Source organism: Lycium barbarum, chromosome 4 (genome assembly GCF_019175385.1).
Source record: "Lycium barbarum isolate Lr01 chromosome 4, ASM1917538v2, whole genome shotgun sequence".
NCBI classification, from domain to species: Eukaryota; Viridiplantae; Streptophyta; class Magnoliopsida; order Solanales; family Solanaceae; genus Lycium; species Lycium barbarum.
Window position 1 is genome coordinate 106,959,774 of NC_083340.1, and position 18,705 is coordinate 106,978,478.

The window sequence follows — 18,705 nt, forward strand, 5'->3', positions numbered from 1 at the left end:
TGTGTTTCCGGATGAGCTTCCCGGTCTTCCACCAGAATGGGAGATTGAGCTTACCATTGATGTATTACCGGATACTAAGCCCATATCTATTCCTCCCTATCGAATGACCCCTGCCGAATTAAAGGAGTTAAAGGCGCAAATGAAAGATCTACTTGAGAAAGGCTTTATTAGGCCTAGTTCATTGCCATGGGGAGCGCCGATGCTATTTGTGAGAAAGAAAGATGGTTCCTTGCGGATGTGTATTGATTACAGTTAATTGAACAAGGTGACAATAAAGAATAAATATCCACTTCCAAGGATCGATGATTTATTCGATCAGTTGCAGGGTGCCAATGGGTTCTCAAAAATAAACCTAAGGTCGAGATACTACCAAGTGAGGGTTAAAGAAGAGGACATCCCAAAGACAACCTTCAGAACTAGATATGACTATTATGAGTTTCGGGTAATGTCGTTTGGATTAACTAACGCCCCATCGGTATTCATGAATTTAATGAATAATGTATTCAGGCCTTTCCTAGATTTATTCGTGATTGTGTTCGTCGATGATATTTTGGTATACTCTCGAAAGGAGGCAGAGCATGCAGATCATCTACATACTGTTCTTGGAATTCTTCGAACTCAGGAACTATATGCCAAGTTTTCAAAATGTGAGTTTTGGATGAATTCTATCACTGTTCTAGGGCATATTATTTCAGCTGATGGTATTCGAGTAGATACCCAGAAGATTAAAGCTGTGAAGAATTGGCTGAGGCCTACAACGCCCACAAAGGTTCGTAGTTTCCTACGGTTGGCCAGTTACTATAGAAGATTTGTAGAAGGATTTTCTTCCATTTCGGCATCACTGACGAAGTTGACTCAGATATCAGCTAAATTTTAATGGACAGATGCGTGCGAGCGCAGTTTTCAAGAGTTGAAGGATAGATTGACTTCGGCCCCAGTCCTAACACTTCCATAAGGATCAGAGGGCTATGTTATTTTTTGTGATGCTTCAGGTGTTGGGCTAGGTTGTTGTTGATGCAATATAGCAAAGTTATTGCCTATGCTTCAAGGCAGTTGCGGAAACACGAGAAAAATTACCCGACTCATGACCTAGAGTTACCTGAGGTTATTCATGCATTAAAGATGTGGGGACATTATTTGTATGGCATTCATGTGGATATTTATACGGATTATAAGAGTCTCCAATATATTTTCAAACAGAAGGAATTGAATTTGTGGCAAAGGCGATGGTTGGAGCTATTAAAAAACTACGATGTGAGTATTTTATATCATCCTGGAAAGGCGAATGTAGTAGCCGATGCTCTTAGCCGCAAGCCCATGAGTAGTTTAGGTCATGTTTAGTTTAGGCGAATGTAGTAGCCGATGCTCTTAATGGACTCGAGCAGTACGGGAGTTACTGTCCAGAACCCAACTGTATCATTTTTAGTAGAAGAGGTAAAGAAGCTCCAATATGAGGACCCCATGTTAGTTAATCATAGGGATGCACTTCCTTAGGAAAAGAAGTCACTATTTGAGGTTCCTGCAGATGGAGTTCTCAGGTACCAAGGCAAATTATGTGTCCCTAATGTTACAGGATTACGTCGACAAATTTTGAAAGAAGCCCATCATTCCTGTTATTTTGTCCATCCCGGAGCAACAAAGCTGTACCATGATCTTAAATATATATATTAGTGGGATGGAATGAAGAAAAATATAACAGAGTTTGTAGCCCAATGTCCTAATTATCAACAGGTGAAAACCGAGCATCAAAAGCCTGGAGGATTAGTACAAGCTATAGAGATTCCAACTTGGAAATAGGAAGTGATTAATATGGACTTCATTACAGGCTTGCCTCGTTCCCACCGTAAGTACAATTCTATAGGGGTAGTTGTGGATAGACTTACTGTTACATCTCGGAGATTTAGGATTTGTTGCATTGTGAGTAGACCAATGTGAGCTTAATATGAACATGAAGTTCTTATTAGACTAAGGAGAGTATTTGACAACTTTAAGCGCGTACCATAAGATCTTGAAGTCATATGAATCAGTGAGACTAAGTTCGTCAAAGGAAGTGAAACACAAGTTATGTTTGGGAAGGTTTCGCATCTAGTGAACTATAATTATTTAGTAATGCCTTGAGGAGGAGCTATAGGTCTCCTTAGATGGTTAATGAAGTGTTATGCAAGTTCCAATAAGGTTCCATAAGGATTGGAGGTTGAACGAATCGACGGGAGTGAGTTTCGAAAACATTTGAGTTGTACGGCCATTAATACGGACCGTATAAATTTATACGGCCCGTATAATCATCCTTATAACCCTTCCAGAGAAGGGTAATTCTATAGTGAGATTATACGGTCCATTTATACGGACCGCATAAGTTATACAGACCGTATAAGTTATACGGACCGTATAAATGGTCGTATAATCGGGTCGGGTCAGTTTTTTTTTATATATGGACGACCCTTATTCATTTATTTCATTTCCACCATTCCCGCAAGTCTTGAAAGCTCTAGAAACTTCCTCCAAGCATATCCACACAAACCCAAGAGAGATCATAGATCAAATAGCAAGAATCAAGGGATCCAAGTATTAGAAGGCTCACTAGGGTTTGTAGAACTCAAGATTTTCTTTGGTGTTGAAGTTGGGGTTTCACTCAAGTGAATGATTTGATTCAAAGCTTGATTTTGTGTAATTAAGGAGAGTTTTATACTTGTTTCCATATTAGTAAGAATGTCTAGTTGTTGAATAACTTGATTGAGGAAAAGAAAGCAAAAGAGGAAGTTCAAAGGTGGGTTGATGATGTTATGGGTAATAAATTGACTTGAGTTGTAATTGTTGGAGTACTTTGGGTATAATATTGCTATGAATGGTAGTATTGATGATGAGGAATTGTGGTATACGAGTGTATAGAAATTGTTGTTGTGTGTTGGTTATGAAAAGGAGTTTTGGGCATGTAATGAAGTCTCTTAATTACAAAATTGATGATAATGTCAGTGTTGATTGAGAGCTATTTTATGATATAATGGAAGTCGATAAAACAGGGGAAATGCTGCCCAATTTTCGATACCTCATGAATTATTCTAGTTTGAACTTAAGAGTGTCTTTAATACTTAACCTTAGTATGATCCTTTTAAATTTAGATCTTCTGAACGTGGAAGGAGAACGTTAAACGATTAACGAGATGTTAAGGCTATTCCTTCTTCATTTTGGCATGATCCTATGTTATGAGCCAACAAGCGATTAAATGAGCTTCCATATTACTCTACTCTTAGAAGCACTAGGAGTATTTCAGTCTTTGATGTCCCTACACCCAGTATGATTATTCCTTCTGTTCATGGGTCTTGAGATTACTTATGTTGATGATGTTAGCTCAAAAGTTGTCCATCAGAGGTAATATGACCTTATGTCACTCCGAGAGTTCTATGTATACATTTCAGTTATGCATTGCATTCATATACATATGCATATTGACCCATGACCAGATGGCGTTATATACGCGTAGATTATATGTACATAGGAAATAGGAAAATTGATTGGCGTTATATATGCATTACCACCTGATCAGCTGGTGCATCTTGATGATGATCGATGGATCGGGCCGTACGTTCTTCGGCATTATTATATGATATATAGATCAGGCCATACGTTCCTCGACAATATTATATGGGATATGGATCAGTTTGAACGTTCCTCAGCATTATGACCTATATTTATACATGCGCATGATTATCGTTGAGAGCATTCAGATTATGCGCCCACAGAGGCATTGTCAGTTATACAGATACTTCTTCATACAAATCTATGTAGACAGTCAGTTTAACTTTGAGTTCCAGATTCCGTTCATGATTCTTATGCTTATACTTTTGTTACTCTTATGTCTTACATACTCAGTAAATTGTTCATATTGACTCCCCTATTACTTGGGGGACTGCATTCATGCCCGCAGGTATAGGTAGATAGATAGGCAATCCCGCTTAGTAGGACTTTACTCAGTAGTAGTTGATGCGCTCCATTTAATCTGGAGTTGCAGTCCATTTTGGTATGTCATTGTTTTGGAGATGTATATGCATATGGGTATGATGGGGCCCTGTCCTGTCCTTTCTACAGTTTTTTATTCCACTAGAGGTCTGTAGACAGGTGCATGTGTATGTCAAATGATGTAGCCTCGACGGCTCCTATTCTTTTGTGTATAGTATATGTAGCGACCTAGTTGGCTTGCTCTGTTCTTTTAGCTTTTATGTATGTAAATATACAGATTTCATTATGTCACCCCTTCATGAAGCAGTATGAGATCAGTTTAAGTTACTTATGGGCCCTTGATGTTCAGTATGGTTCAGATATGAGTACAGGGGTGTTTGGTCACTAGTGGTCAGACACTCGTCACGACTCATCGGTTTGGGTCGTGACAGAAGTGGTATCATAGAAGTTCTGTCCTAGGGTTATCTACAGACCGTGTCTAGTAGAGTCTTGTTTATGGGTGTGTTGTGCACCACACTCATAAACAAGAGGCATCAGGACATTTAGGAAATTGTCATTCTTTCTCTCTTAGATCTTGCGATAGAGCCATGTGTTAAGAGTTGGCCTTCAAATGATTTGTTCTAATTTCAGTGATGCCACGCAAGAAAGCTACAGCTATCCAGAAGGGCAAGGGAGTGTTTGGTAAGGCCACTAGCTGTACCTAGCGGGCTACTAGGACTCGGGATGAGATTCAGAGTGAGAGCCAATCTCAGACTTCACATACCCCGCCTCCAGTACCTGCCCCAGTTCCTCAGCAAGATGCAGCGGGCTAGGACATGCGAGATACTGTACAGTTATTGACTAGATTTGTAGCCGCCCACGCTCAGCGGCAGGGGGTTGGTGTTGATCAGGCAGATAGGGCTGGTAGTTCGAGAGTTAAGACTTTCCTTGGATTAGACCCTCAAGAGTTTTCGGTGATAAAGCAAAATATGGACCCCAAGACCTCATTGATGGTATGCAGAGGACCTTAGGGGTTATTCTAGAGGATGAGGTCAAGTCTGTAGAGTTGGCTTCGTATAGGATTCGTGATATTGAAGTACAGTGGTATCAGACTTGGGAGCTATCTAGGGGAGAGAATGTCCCTCCATCTATTTGGCGAGAGGTTTCAGATACTTTTATTCGCCATTATTTACCTCCAGAAGTTAGACGAGCCTGAGCAGATAGGTTTCTGCGTATCGAGTAGGGCAGTATGAGTGTCCAGGAGTATTGTGTGTATTTTGATTCAATGGCTAGATATGTCCCAGCCATGGTGGCTGTGATGGAGGACAGAGTTCATCGTTTTATGGCAGGTTTAGGGCCGCATTTGATAGATGCTTGTACAACTCTCGCATTACAGCCGAACATTGATATCTCCGGTATACAGGCATATGCAAAGAACTTAGAGAACCGTAAGCGTCAGCGGAGGACAGAGATAGCAATATCCCCGAAATCCATCCCATTTGGCAGAGAGTGCACCTCCGTGGTTTTCATGTTCGAGATTTGATTGGTCTATTTATTCCGGAGCGGGTTAGACTTCTAGAACTTCGGGCTCTCAGCATAGACCGGAGTAAGGCCAGATGAGACCCCTTTTGCCGCGGTGTGCCTAGTGTGGCAAGTTACACGCAGTGACACGACCCAACCCCGTGGGCCATGACTAGTGCCCGAACTGGACACCCGTATACTAACCTGTTACATATAATCCAACTGTAAACTTGCAAAAGAACTCCAACGGCTCATAACGTCATCATATATGTATAGTCAAATAAACTGTCTCCTGAGGAGTCACAACTGATCAAATCATAAAATGATACGCAAGCCGACAAGGCTACCACTACACATCAATATCATGTCATATGCAAGCCGACAAGGCTGCCACTACAGACGGATATCATATAATAGCACATCGTATAGACACAGCTGAACAGAACTTATACACAACCCACACGTATGTCTACAGACCTCTAAGAGTACGAATAGCGAAATATGACGGGACAGGGCCCCGTCGTACCCCTGGATAAACATACATATATATATATATCATAAGATCTGTACCAAAAGTCTAAACTCCAGAACAACGGAGCTCTCCAAGACAGCTGAATAGAAGTCCTATGCTGAAGAGTCACAAAACCGACTATCTGTACCTGTGGGCATGAAACGCAGCCCCCCGAAGAAAGGGGGTCAGTGCGGAATATGTACTGAGTATATAAAGCATGAAATGCAGTAAAAAGGATCATAACTGAAATAAGGAGTACAGAAAACAAGTACAATGTCCGGAATACCAAAACACTTGCCTTTGAAACATGAATCATGCATGTCAATATCATATATCCTACCCCGCCCATTATGGGACTCGGTGACATAATCAGATCATCATCATATACATATATACCGTACCCGGCCCTCTAGTGAGGGACTCGGTGAATAAAGTCATCATATGCCCTTCTGGCCGCCATAACATATCAACATATCATCAAGTCATCATATCATTATATATATATATATATATATATACCGTACCCGGCCCTCTAGTGAGGGACTCGGTGAACAATGCAGTGAAACTGTGCACGATAACATACTCGGCCCGGGACTCAGTGAAAGACATATTGAGGCATGCACGAGCAGAGTAGTGAGAAACCATATGCAATTTAAAAAATTATCAAGACTCAAATAGAAGAAGAAGAAGGGATTAACACCTGAGTATCAATAGCCACAATCATATCAAGTATCCCTCGAATGTCATTATAGATCATATCAAAAGAGCCTTAGGAACCATAGACATATGTCAATATAGTATGAAACAGCTTATCAAAGTCAAGCACATCTGTTATCGTAGAGTTTCTAGAGATAGGAGCTTATATATATATCGACTATTATCCAACGTATAGGAAACTGAAGTGGGAGGCTCAATCACTTGAGAAGTGTAACATCAAGAAGTGAATAAGAATCATAAATATCACTCAAAGCTTATGAAGGAATTACCCCAAAGTTCATATCATTCATCACTTAAATCTAAGACATGCCAAAAGAAAGAAGGGACAACTTCACATACCTGTTAACCACTAATCGCAAACCGTTCGCTTCGTCGCCCCTTTAGCCTATTTAATATAAGAGTAACGTTATCGTTAGCAGCTATACTTTCTAGTTTACAAATCTATAGCCCATTGTTATAGGACTTATCCTTTTGTTCACATATTCTCATTTTAGGGTTTTCTATTAGCTAAAGACTTAGCGAAAATCCGGCAGCACTTTCCCTATATGTTCGCCTATCCCAAATTTCCAATTACCCACCTATAACACTGAAATACCAACAACAACATATAGACATAACCATATCTTCAATTCTTTCAATTCAATAAGAATGACAACATGTTCATAGCAAGACAACTTCAACTTTAACTTCCTAATTCTTTCACCATATAATCCATGATAACAACAACTATAACGCAACTTAAAATTAATTCTCCATGCCTAATTAGAACAACCCCCTTCACGGCTCAATTCACATTTCAACACCAACATCTACGACTCCTTATATTCATCATACATCAACAAGTTTATACAAGCTTAAATTGTCTCCAAAATGTGTATAAAAAGAGATCAAATCTTACCTTAATCAACTTGACTCCAAGGATCAATTCACGTTGCAATTCTTGAATGTGTATAACACTTTTCAATTCCAATTTATCCTCCTCACCCTCTCAATTCTCGGCCAAAATCTCCATGGCCGAGAGCTTCATAGTGTGTTCCCTATTTTTTTTTGTTCTTGGTTGATTAGTTGATGAAGAAAATGGCTTATGAGTCATATAGCAACTATTTATATGTCCCCCCCCCCTAGGATCTACACGTGCCCCCCCTAGGTGTCATCTAGTTGATGACTTTTTTTTAAATTAAATTTGGGTGGGGCCCACTTATATACTTAACTTTAATTAATTTAATTAATTACTAATTCCCACTTAATAATATAATCACAATTAATTAATCCCTAATCTCCAATAATATTTTTACACTAAATAAAATTTATAAACAATTTATGTTTCAATTAAAATTGAAAATTAAAGATTTCTATTTCGTGTCCGAAAATAACTCTGCCTTTAACTTGAGTCGATTTGCTTGCGAATAATTCGACGTATAAATATACGGGGTATAACATCCTTCCCCCCTTTAGAGCATTCGTCCTCGAATGTTAAACAGATCCTGAATTCCCAATACTTTCTCAAGTGTCCTCTTATTTAATTATGCCCTTCACATACCTCTTCCACTGGTCGATTCGCTATAATTCGTTATAACGCATTCCAGTCCTCTACACATTCATTCATGTAATATTTCCTCCTTCTGTTGCTTCTCGAGGTAATTATTCCACATCATTGTCTTTACTCTTCTCTTTGTTTCACAGTTGGTTATCAGCTGTATTTCGAGCCGTTTGGCTGAAGTGTTACTGTCTCTCTTATCTGCATACTGTTCAGTTGTACTGTCATCGATTGATTCGGACTTGTATTCATGGTACACGTAGTCAAGGCTCGACTCTTCAAATGTGATTTTTATAACGTGAAGACGTCCCTCGTCGGTTCATTAGACTTTAATACCCTGGAGTATCGCATGCCTCTGGTAAACTGTAGACCCTTCGCAGGTTTTACGAGTAAACGAAATTTCCCAGAGGATAATATTTTTGTACTCCAATATCCTTGCTTTACTCCGCTGTTACAGTCCGTATTCTGGAACCCTCAGCATCATGTGTCACTTTCTGAATTTCTGTTAAAGGTCTTTAACTATTACTTGCTTTTACTTCTTTATCTCGATCTTTAGGGTTGGCTATCAAATAGCGCTAGGGTTCTCTCATATTACAACTTACTGTCATCCAGTAACCAGTAACCCGCTTGTTCTGATTGTCTCAGTTAGATCATTTGGTAATTTTCCTTACCCTTAACTGGCAATGCATGTAGGTGCTCAAATCAGCCCAGAAAATACCTTAGCATCGCCTCGCCAGTCTTCATGTAGACCTTATATTCTTCCCTTATATTTTTCAATTGATACCAAGGCTCAACTATGGCTTTTGCCCTCAGTAGTAATTACATCTCTGTTGTTTTGCCTCAAACCATCTTATACCTTTCCTTGATGTATCTAAAATATCGCACCTACATTGTTGTTACTGAATTCTTACTCTTCTTATCAGGTACTCATTTGGTCTTATTCTTAGTATACAAATATTCATAGGTTGCATAACTATTCTTGTACAATTCGTATAAAGTGCATCCAATCTTAGTCATAGTCTTTCCTTCTCCTGGTTTATTCTGCTCTACATATATTATTGTACTAAAACTCACTTGCTGTCTATTTCGCCATACTTCTTCTCCTTCCTCTATTTGCCATTTGTTTTTTTTTTCTTATCCTTCTATAGGAGAGATTTCCTATTCTTTCTCCTCTGCTACTTATGTGTCACAATATCATTAACCAATAACTCCGTTGTCAACATCTTAACCTCTAATCCAGTATAGTCTTGCTATCCTTATAATATCTTTTTAAGTTACTTGTTACCATTCTCTTGTCGTATTCTTCCTTTTTATAAGCATTCACCTTCTGACGTCATATTATCCAAAGTCTTTACCAATAATTCTCAGCACTGTCTCAAATACCATCTTGGCTTCTATCCGTTTGTCGCTGGCTTTCAGATCTCACTAACTTGTTTTAGCATGGGATCTCACTTGAAGTTTAAGTATTCACATCAAACGTGTTGCAGTGTCAGTTGATTTCATCTTACACTTGAATTTCTCTCATCTGCTTCCCTCCTTTTGGATGTACTCACATCATTATCTATTTATATTCCACTCTATGTCCCCATTTCCAATTTTCAAACTCATATGATTCTTTTCCAATACATTTGGTATACTGCCCCATATCCATGTCTTCCTTTATATCATCTATAACTTAGATTACCCATGTATGAAACCCCAACACAATCACGAGGCGATGAGAACTCTCGATATATGGTACAAAATCTAATCTGATGGTTGGTACTCGAGTATTGTAATTAATGTAGCAATTTATCCAAAGCCACATTCCACTCATTCCAACCAGTAACTAGCTAGGGCTTATAGTCATTTCAAATTCTCCATTCGGTAGCACTTATATTCTGATGACAAGTGTCTCAAGCTTTCTCATAAAACTATCTTTATCCAAATGGATATCGTCTGTTTCTTCTAATAAATTTACAATACATCAGTTGTTTTGCAAATCCGCAATCCTTGTCCTTTAAGGATTTCACCATTTCCGAGGTGCAGTCATACACATGCAGTACTCCTTTATGCCTCCTGCTTTTTCATCCTTGTTGTATACCCAACGCTAACTTCTAACTTACTCAAAATCATATCAAATTCGTCTTAATAGAGGTCTTGTCTTATCACCTTCTCATCATACTACACCTTAAGTTCATAGCTATATATTTCCCTTTTGACCTATACTCATACTTAATTAATTACGTCCGTCTTGAGTGCTTCCTTTAGTATTCCTTTCATTTCTCCAGTCTATGTCCATCTTTTATTCTGTACACGAGGAATCTCATGCTACTCCTGTATCCTTCAGAAAACACTACTTCTGCATAACCTGTCACGCCCCAAAACCCACCCTAGACGTGACCGGCATCCGACGTCATGAACAACATCGGAAGAACCTAAACGACATAATAATAATACTTGAACCCGCCAGGTTCAATATTCGCCTCCAACAATTTATAAATTAAATGTAACACATGAATTAAATCAGCGGAAGTCTTTATAAGCAATGGCCATCAACATGGCAAACACCCATTAAGTCGTACGAGACTTTTGACAATCTACCCACAATTCTGACAACTATCTATGGAGCTTCTAAGAGACATAACAATCGTCAAACTTCGGGACGCAGCCCGGAAATCTAGAATAATAAATGAAACGGAAAGTGTCCCACGAACAAGGATGTGGGCTCACCAAATCCACAGCAGTAGCAAGTCCTATTAAGCGTCGAAAGTATCACGAACCTGCTCTTCTTCGTTACCTAACATACCATCAAAAACAACAATGGTATGCCTGAGTACTTTTGTACTCAGTGAGTGCCTCGGGGACAACAAGTATTATGAAAATAAAATATAATAATATATAAAGAAATCAGTTCTGAAAAAGATAGCATAAAAACAGCCATTCCACTTTGTGATTCTCAATATCATTTGTTAAACAGTTTACAAATCCATTAATCAATATAGAAACAAGTATTCAACATGTGTATCTCCATAAGAATTATCAAAAATCGATTATGAAGTCTTTTGTTAAGTTACAACTTTTAATTATGCCTTTCAAATTGATCATGATTGTCAACAACGGTTCCATGAGAGATTACGAATATTACACATATACGAATATTTTACATACTGACACAAGCCCAAGAATCAATCACATCGAGGGAATGACCGTAGGGTTCCCTTGTCACAACTCACCACACCGAATTATAAAGTCTCGGTGACCACTCATCCTCCCGAATGGCTAGGCATAAACACACCGGGATATGAAATCCCCGGTAACCACTCATCCTCCCGAATGGCTAGGCACACTGCGCAATACACCGAAATATAGATTCACGGTGGCTACTCTTCCTCCCGAATAGCAAGGCCATTAATGCACCCCAGGTAGCGAACCCGGGAGTGGCCACTCCTCCTCCCGAATGGCAAGGCAATTAATACACTAGGATCTATAGTGGCTACTCCTCCTCCCGAATAGCAAGGCAAACAGAACAACAAAGTCCATGGCATAGAAGCCGATTCACCAATTGTCTCAAAGCAGTCATACCGTCAATAACATTTAAGTTCATTACACATATCGATCAACGAAAGGCATATCAATTTAACTCTTTACCATTTACCATGCCAAGAATTTCACTTACGAATTCTATATCACTACAAGCCACTCACAGGAAACAAGATAGAAAGCAAGCCACTCATAGGCAAACTAATCAATCAATCGATACTCCTGGTTAGGAAACCACGGAGGCTAATCGTCCTCTGGACAAACACAACTTTACCATACAGTTACAAAAACACAAACAAAAATACAAATAATGTCATATTACTAAATTATCAATTATGGCTTAGGGCCGAACCTCACTTCTCAAGTCATCATCCCAAATAGAGGCATTTCAAGTTACCACCGATTGAGAATCTTATTCAAATATCTTATTCAAATTTCAAGTTTAAGAAACCCATTTTACAACAAAACAAGTTGAAGGTCTAACCTTTAGAAGATTTAAGTTCAATCATCCAATAATGGGGAAAAGCGAGTTTCACAAAGTAGTATAGTTCGTGTAAGGTTCGATGCGGGCTTGACCCTACACACGCATGACCTTGTCTAAAAGAAATCATCTTTGTAGTCAAATTATCATTACGGAGCATTATGCCATATTGAAAGGATAAGTTATTCCGACCAATGTTTGAAAACGTATAACTTCTTTACGAAAGATTTCCATGTCTTAAATCATCAATGAGAATATCATTACCAACCCTTAACCATCATTATTAAACATATCTTATAGAGGAAAACATTCATAATATCACATACATATATAGGGTTTGTTACAATCTAGGTTTAATGTGGGTTTGTCCCCTCACACACATTAACCACCATTTAAACATGAATTAGAGTTCAAGGAACATGAAAAGATTTCTTTTCCTTTCATTCATTAAAGGATCTTGAATAATATTTATACTTCCAAATTCAAGAACAACAACATCAACAACAATCTCAACAATTATTTTATATCAATATCCAACTAATTCTATCCATTTAATCATACCAAAACAGCCCACAAATCATTTGATATCCAAAAATCATAACCGAGCTTTCAATGCCATTTTCTCTATTCTAACCCGTCAAATCTATCAATGATAAGGGTAAGAACATTATTAAAATCTTAGACATACATTAGGGTTTTGTATGAGAAGTTCACCCTTTCTATTCAATAAAGAACCTTCAAGAAAAGAAGTCATGCATTCCAAAATAAGATTTTTCAAAAGAGACATACGAATCAAAATCAAAGAGTTTATAAAAAAAATCGATCAAAAGAGTATGTTCAAAAGAGGCATACCTTAATTTGTTAAACAAGATTTAACAATTCACTTTTCTATTGAAGAACACCCGAAACCTAGCTTGAATCACTTTGGAAGGAAATATGTTGCAAACCCTTAATTGCTCCAAAACCTGAATTAAAGACTTGAATTTTGGAGAAGATTTCCCAAATCTTGATTCTTGAATCTTGAGATGGGTTTTCTTGAAAACCCTATATTAGGAATGATGATTTATTGTTTAGATTACAAGGATATATGTTAGAATTGAGTTGGAATAATTAGAATGGACTTACCTTGGTGTTCTTGATGTTGGAGGAGAGTAGGAGGTCGTTCTAGGGTTTGAAGGAATGAAAAATAATGAGTTGAACTGATATGGACGAATATATATTGTTCTGTGAAAGTGAAATTTACGACCTGAACACTGCTGGTCGTAAAGTCAGTTTACGGGGGGCCGTAAATTGATTTACGGACCGTATTCTGCACTTTGGACTGCACTGTGTCGCTTCAGTAAAATGGCCATAACTCCTTGCACAGATGTCCGTTTGACCCCCGTAAGATACCGTTGGAAAGGTATTTCAATGCTCTACAACTTTCATGAAGGAAGGTTTCCCAAATTCGAAATACGTTTTGAAATACGGGCCGTAAAGTGAAATACGGTCCGTATTTAACCATATGACCTCAAAATGTCAAATTCCAGAATGTTCAGAAATTCTTGGTTTCAGTTTACGGGCACTGTTCATGGTCGTAAATTGAAATACGGTCACTGTTCATGGGCGTAAACCACCATATCACAACTGAACAGAAAAATTTCAATTTCCACATTCTTTATCTGGTGTTCTAAGTCTAGGATCGTGGTCAAAACTTTCGTTAAAGGTACGGGGTGTTACATTATCCCCCCCTTAAGATCATTCGTCCTCGAATGAAAGTCGTGGCTTAAGATTCTTCACTAAACCTCAAATTTCAAATTTTCAAGAATTCTTCTAGCAAGGTGAAACATCCTTAGAGATAATATACGACTAACCATATAACGAATGCATCATTAAGGCCTAAACACAATTGTGAGATTTATACTTCACTCTAAACTTTCACAGGAAAACACATCTGAAAGGTTCAACACATACCTATAGTAGGGAATAATATCAAGGTAACACGGCTTGAGTAATACCACAACAACTAGATAGAACTAAGCCCTTTTTGATTTCACCCCGCAAGTCTTAAGATACGACATAAGTCTACTCCGAATTTTTAACAATATCACTTTTTCACTCTATAACGGGTCCATCAGCAAATTCAAGCCTAACCATTTCTGATTGACAATCCAGAGTTTCATAACACTCGGAAAGCTAGTCCATCCCCAAAAATCATATCACAGTTCATCATTTCTAATTCAAACACATTAAAAGTAATCTCACAGCCCTTAACTACAATGACACAGTCTCTATACATTATAAAAGCGATAACAAGCACGCAGGGGTATTCATAGAAAAAGGGTGTCAACCATTATTCGACTTCCACACAAAATCAAGGGCAAGATTTTGAGTTATATAAGAAAGAGTCGAACTCGAATTGATCAGCTAATACGCTTTAAAAGAACATATAGTAAGAATACCTGTGGCCCCGGCTTCAGGATCTTCTGCCGTATCCCTACGAATCAAACTATAATGTCGAGCTTGTCCCTTATTAGCGGTGTTAGAAACCGTTTTACCAGCCCTATTACCACGAGCATTAGGGGTGTTGTTAGCCATTTCACGAATCCACTTCCTACAATATTTCTTGATATGACCCCTAATCCCACAATGGTGACAAACACGATCCTCCCATCTAAATGTTTGTCGGTTACTACCTTGCGAATATCTGTTCTGATCATTGTTCCTCTGACCTTGTCCACCAGATGGAACGCCTATATTAGACTGAGAACCAAACTGCTGAGGTGCATAATTTCCTTTTCGTTGCCCTCCATCATACGAACCAGTGAAACCACCCACAGATCGGGCCTTCTTACTTTGTTCCCTGTCTAGCCGCTCTTCTCCCTTCCAATTCTCTTGTTGCTCGGCAAACCCAACCAAGGAATTACCGTTCTTGACCCCAGCAGTGGTATGGTTAGTGACCCTGGTGGCTCGTCCGCCAGGCGATGATTTAGAAGCACCATTGTTTCCCTGATTACCAGTCCTCGCAGGATTTAAAGCCATTTCTGCGGGGCACGAATTATTGGACACGTCAGAATGATCCTAAAGGAAGTTCAGTCTCTATAGCACAATCTAGAATAAAGAGGAGTGAGAAACACCTATAAATGCCCTGGTAGTCTTTCGATCATGCAGGTGATCAGGCTGCAAAAGGAAGACTCCACTAGACACAACTCCACAGACACAGAAAACTCCTAGGGCACATTTAAACCTAGGCTTTGATACCAAGCTTGTCACGCCCCAAAACCCACCCTAGACGTGACCGGCATCCGACGTCATGAACAACATCGGAAGAACCTAAACGACATAATAATAATACTTGAACCCGCCAGGTTCAATATTCGCCTCCAATAATTTATAAATTAAATGTAACACATGAATTAAATCAGCGGAAGTCTTTATAAGCAATGGCCATCAACGTGGCAAACACCCATTAAGTCGTACGAGACTTTTGACAATCTACCCACAATTCTGACAACTATCTATGGAGCTTCTAAGAGACATAACAATCGTCAAACTTCGGGACGCAGCCCGGAAATCTAGAATAATAAATGAAACGGAAAGTGTCCCACGAACAAGGATGTGGGCTCACCAAATCCACAGCAGTAGCAAGTCCTATTAAGCGTCGAAAGTATCACGAACCTGCTCTTCTTCGTTACCTAACATACCATCAAAAACAACAATGGTATGCCTGAGTACTTTTGTACTCAGTGAGTGCCTCGGGGACAACAAGTATTATGAAAATAAAATATAATAATATATAAAGAAATCAGTTCTGAAAAAGATAGCATAACAACAGCCATTCCACTTTGTGATTCTCAATATCATTTGTTAAACAGTTTACAAATCCATTAATCAATATAGAAACAAGTATTCAACATGTGTATCTCCATAAGAATTATCAAAAATCGATTATGAAGTCTTTTGTTAAGTTACAACTTTTAATTATGCCTTTCAAATTGATCATGATTGTCAACAACGGTTCCATGAGAGATTACGAATATTACACATATACGAATATTTTACATACTGACACAAGCCCAAGAATCAATCACATCGAGGGAATGACCGTAGGGTTCCCTTGTCACAACTCACCACACCGAATTATAAAGTCTCGGTGACCACTCATCCTCCCGAATGGCTAGGCATAAACACACCGGGATATGAAATCCCCGGTAACCACTCATCCTCCCGAATGGCTAGGCACACTGCGCAATACACCGAAATATAGATTCACGGTGGCTACTCTTCCTCCCGAATAGCAATGCCATTAATGCACCCCAGGTAGCGAACCCGGGAGTGGCCACTCCTCCTCCCGAATGGCAAGGCAATTAATACACTAGGATCCATAGTGGCTACTCCTCCTCCCGAATAGCAAGGCAAACAGAACAACAAAGTCCATGGCATAGAAGCCGATTCACCAATTGTCTCAAAGCAGTCATACCGTCAATAACATTTAAGTTCATTACACATATCGATCAACGAAAGGCATATCAATTTAACTCTTTACCATTTACCATGCCAAGAATTTCACTTACGAATTCTATATCACTACAAGCCACTCACAGGAAACAAGATAGAAAGCAAGCCACTCATAGGCAAACTAATCAATCAATCGATACTCCTGGTTAGGAAACCACGGAGGCTAATCGTCCTCTGGACAAACACAACTTTACCATACAGTTACAAAAACACAAACAAAAATACAAATAATGTCATATTACTAAATTATCAATTATGGCTTAGGGCCGAACCTCACTTCTCAAGTCATCATCCCAAATAGAGGCATTTCAAGTTACCACCGATTGAGAATCTTATTCAAATATCTTATTCAAATTTCAAGTTTAAGAAACCCATTTTACAACAAAACAAGTTGAAGGTCTAACCTTTAGAAGATTTAAGTTCAATCATCCAATAATGGGGAAAAGCGAGTTTCACAAAGTAGTATAGTTCGTGTAAGGTTCGATGCGGGCTTGACCCTACACACGCATGACCTTGTCTAAAAGAAATCATCTTTGTAGTCAAATTATCATTACGGAGCATTATGCCATATTGAAAGGATAAGTTATTCCGACCAATGTTTGAAAACGTATAACTTCTTTACGAAAGATTTCCATGTCTTAAATCATCAATGAGAATATCATTACCAACCCTTAACCATCATTATTAAACATATCTTATAGAGGAAAACATTCATAATATCACATACATATATAGGGTTTGTTACAATCTAGGTTTAATGTGGGTTTGTCCCCTCACACACATTAACCACCATTTAAACATGAATTAGAGTTCAAGGAACATGAAAAGATTTCTTTTCCTTTCATTCATTAAAGGATCTTGAATAATATTTATACTTCCAAATTCAAGAACAACAACATCAACAACAATCTCAACAATTATTTTATATCAATATCCAACTAATTCTATCCATTTAATCATACCAAAACAGCCCACAAATCATTTGATATCCAAAAATCATAACCGAGCTTTCAATGCCATTTTCTCTATTCTAACCCGTCAAATCTATCAATGATAAGGGTAAGAACATTATTAAAATCTTAGACATACATTAGGGTTTTGTATGAGAAGTTCACCCTTTCTATTCAATAAAGAACCTTCAAGAAAAGAAGTCATGCATTCCAAAATAAGATTTTTCAAAAGAGACATACGAATCAAAATCAAAGAGTTTATAAAAAAAATCGATCAAAAGAGTATGTTCAAAAGAGGCATACCTTAATTTGTTAAACAAGATTTAACAATTCACTTTTCTATTGAAGAACACCCGAAACCTAGCTTGAATCACTTTGGAAGGAAATATGTTGCAAACCCTTAATTGCTCCAAAACCTGAATTAAAGACTTGAATTTTGGAGAAGATTTCCCAAATCTTGATTCTTGAATCTTGAGATGGGTTTTCTTGAAAACCCTATATTAGGAATGATGATTTATTGTTTAGATTACAAGGATATATGTTAGAATTGAGTTGGAATAATTAGAATGGACTTACCTTGGTGTTCTTGATGTTGGAGGAGAGTAGGAGGTCGTTCTAGGGTTTGAAGGAATGAAAAATAATGAGTTGAACTGATATGGACGAATATATATTGTTCTGTGAAAGTGAAATTTACGACCTGAACACTGCTGGTCGTAAAGTCAGTTTACGGGGGGCCGTAAATTGATTTACGGACCGTATTCTGCACTTTGGACTACACTGTGTCGCTTCAGTAAAATGGCCATAAATCCTTGCACAGATGTCCGTTTGACCCCCGTAAGATACCGTTGGAAAGGTATTTCAATGCTCTACAACTTTCATGAAGGAAGGTTTCCCAAATTCGAAATACGTTTTGAAATACGGGCCGTAAAGTGAAATACGGTCCGTATTTAATCATATGACCTCAAAATGTCAAATTCCAGAATGTTCAGAAATTCTTGGTTTCAGTTTACGGGCACTGTTCATGGTCGTAAAT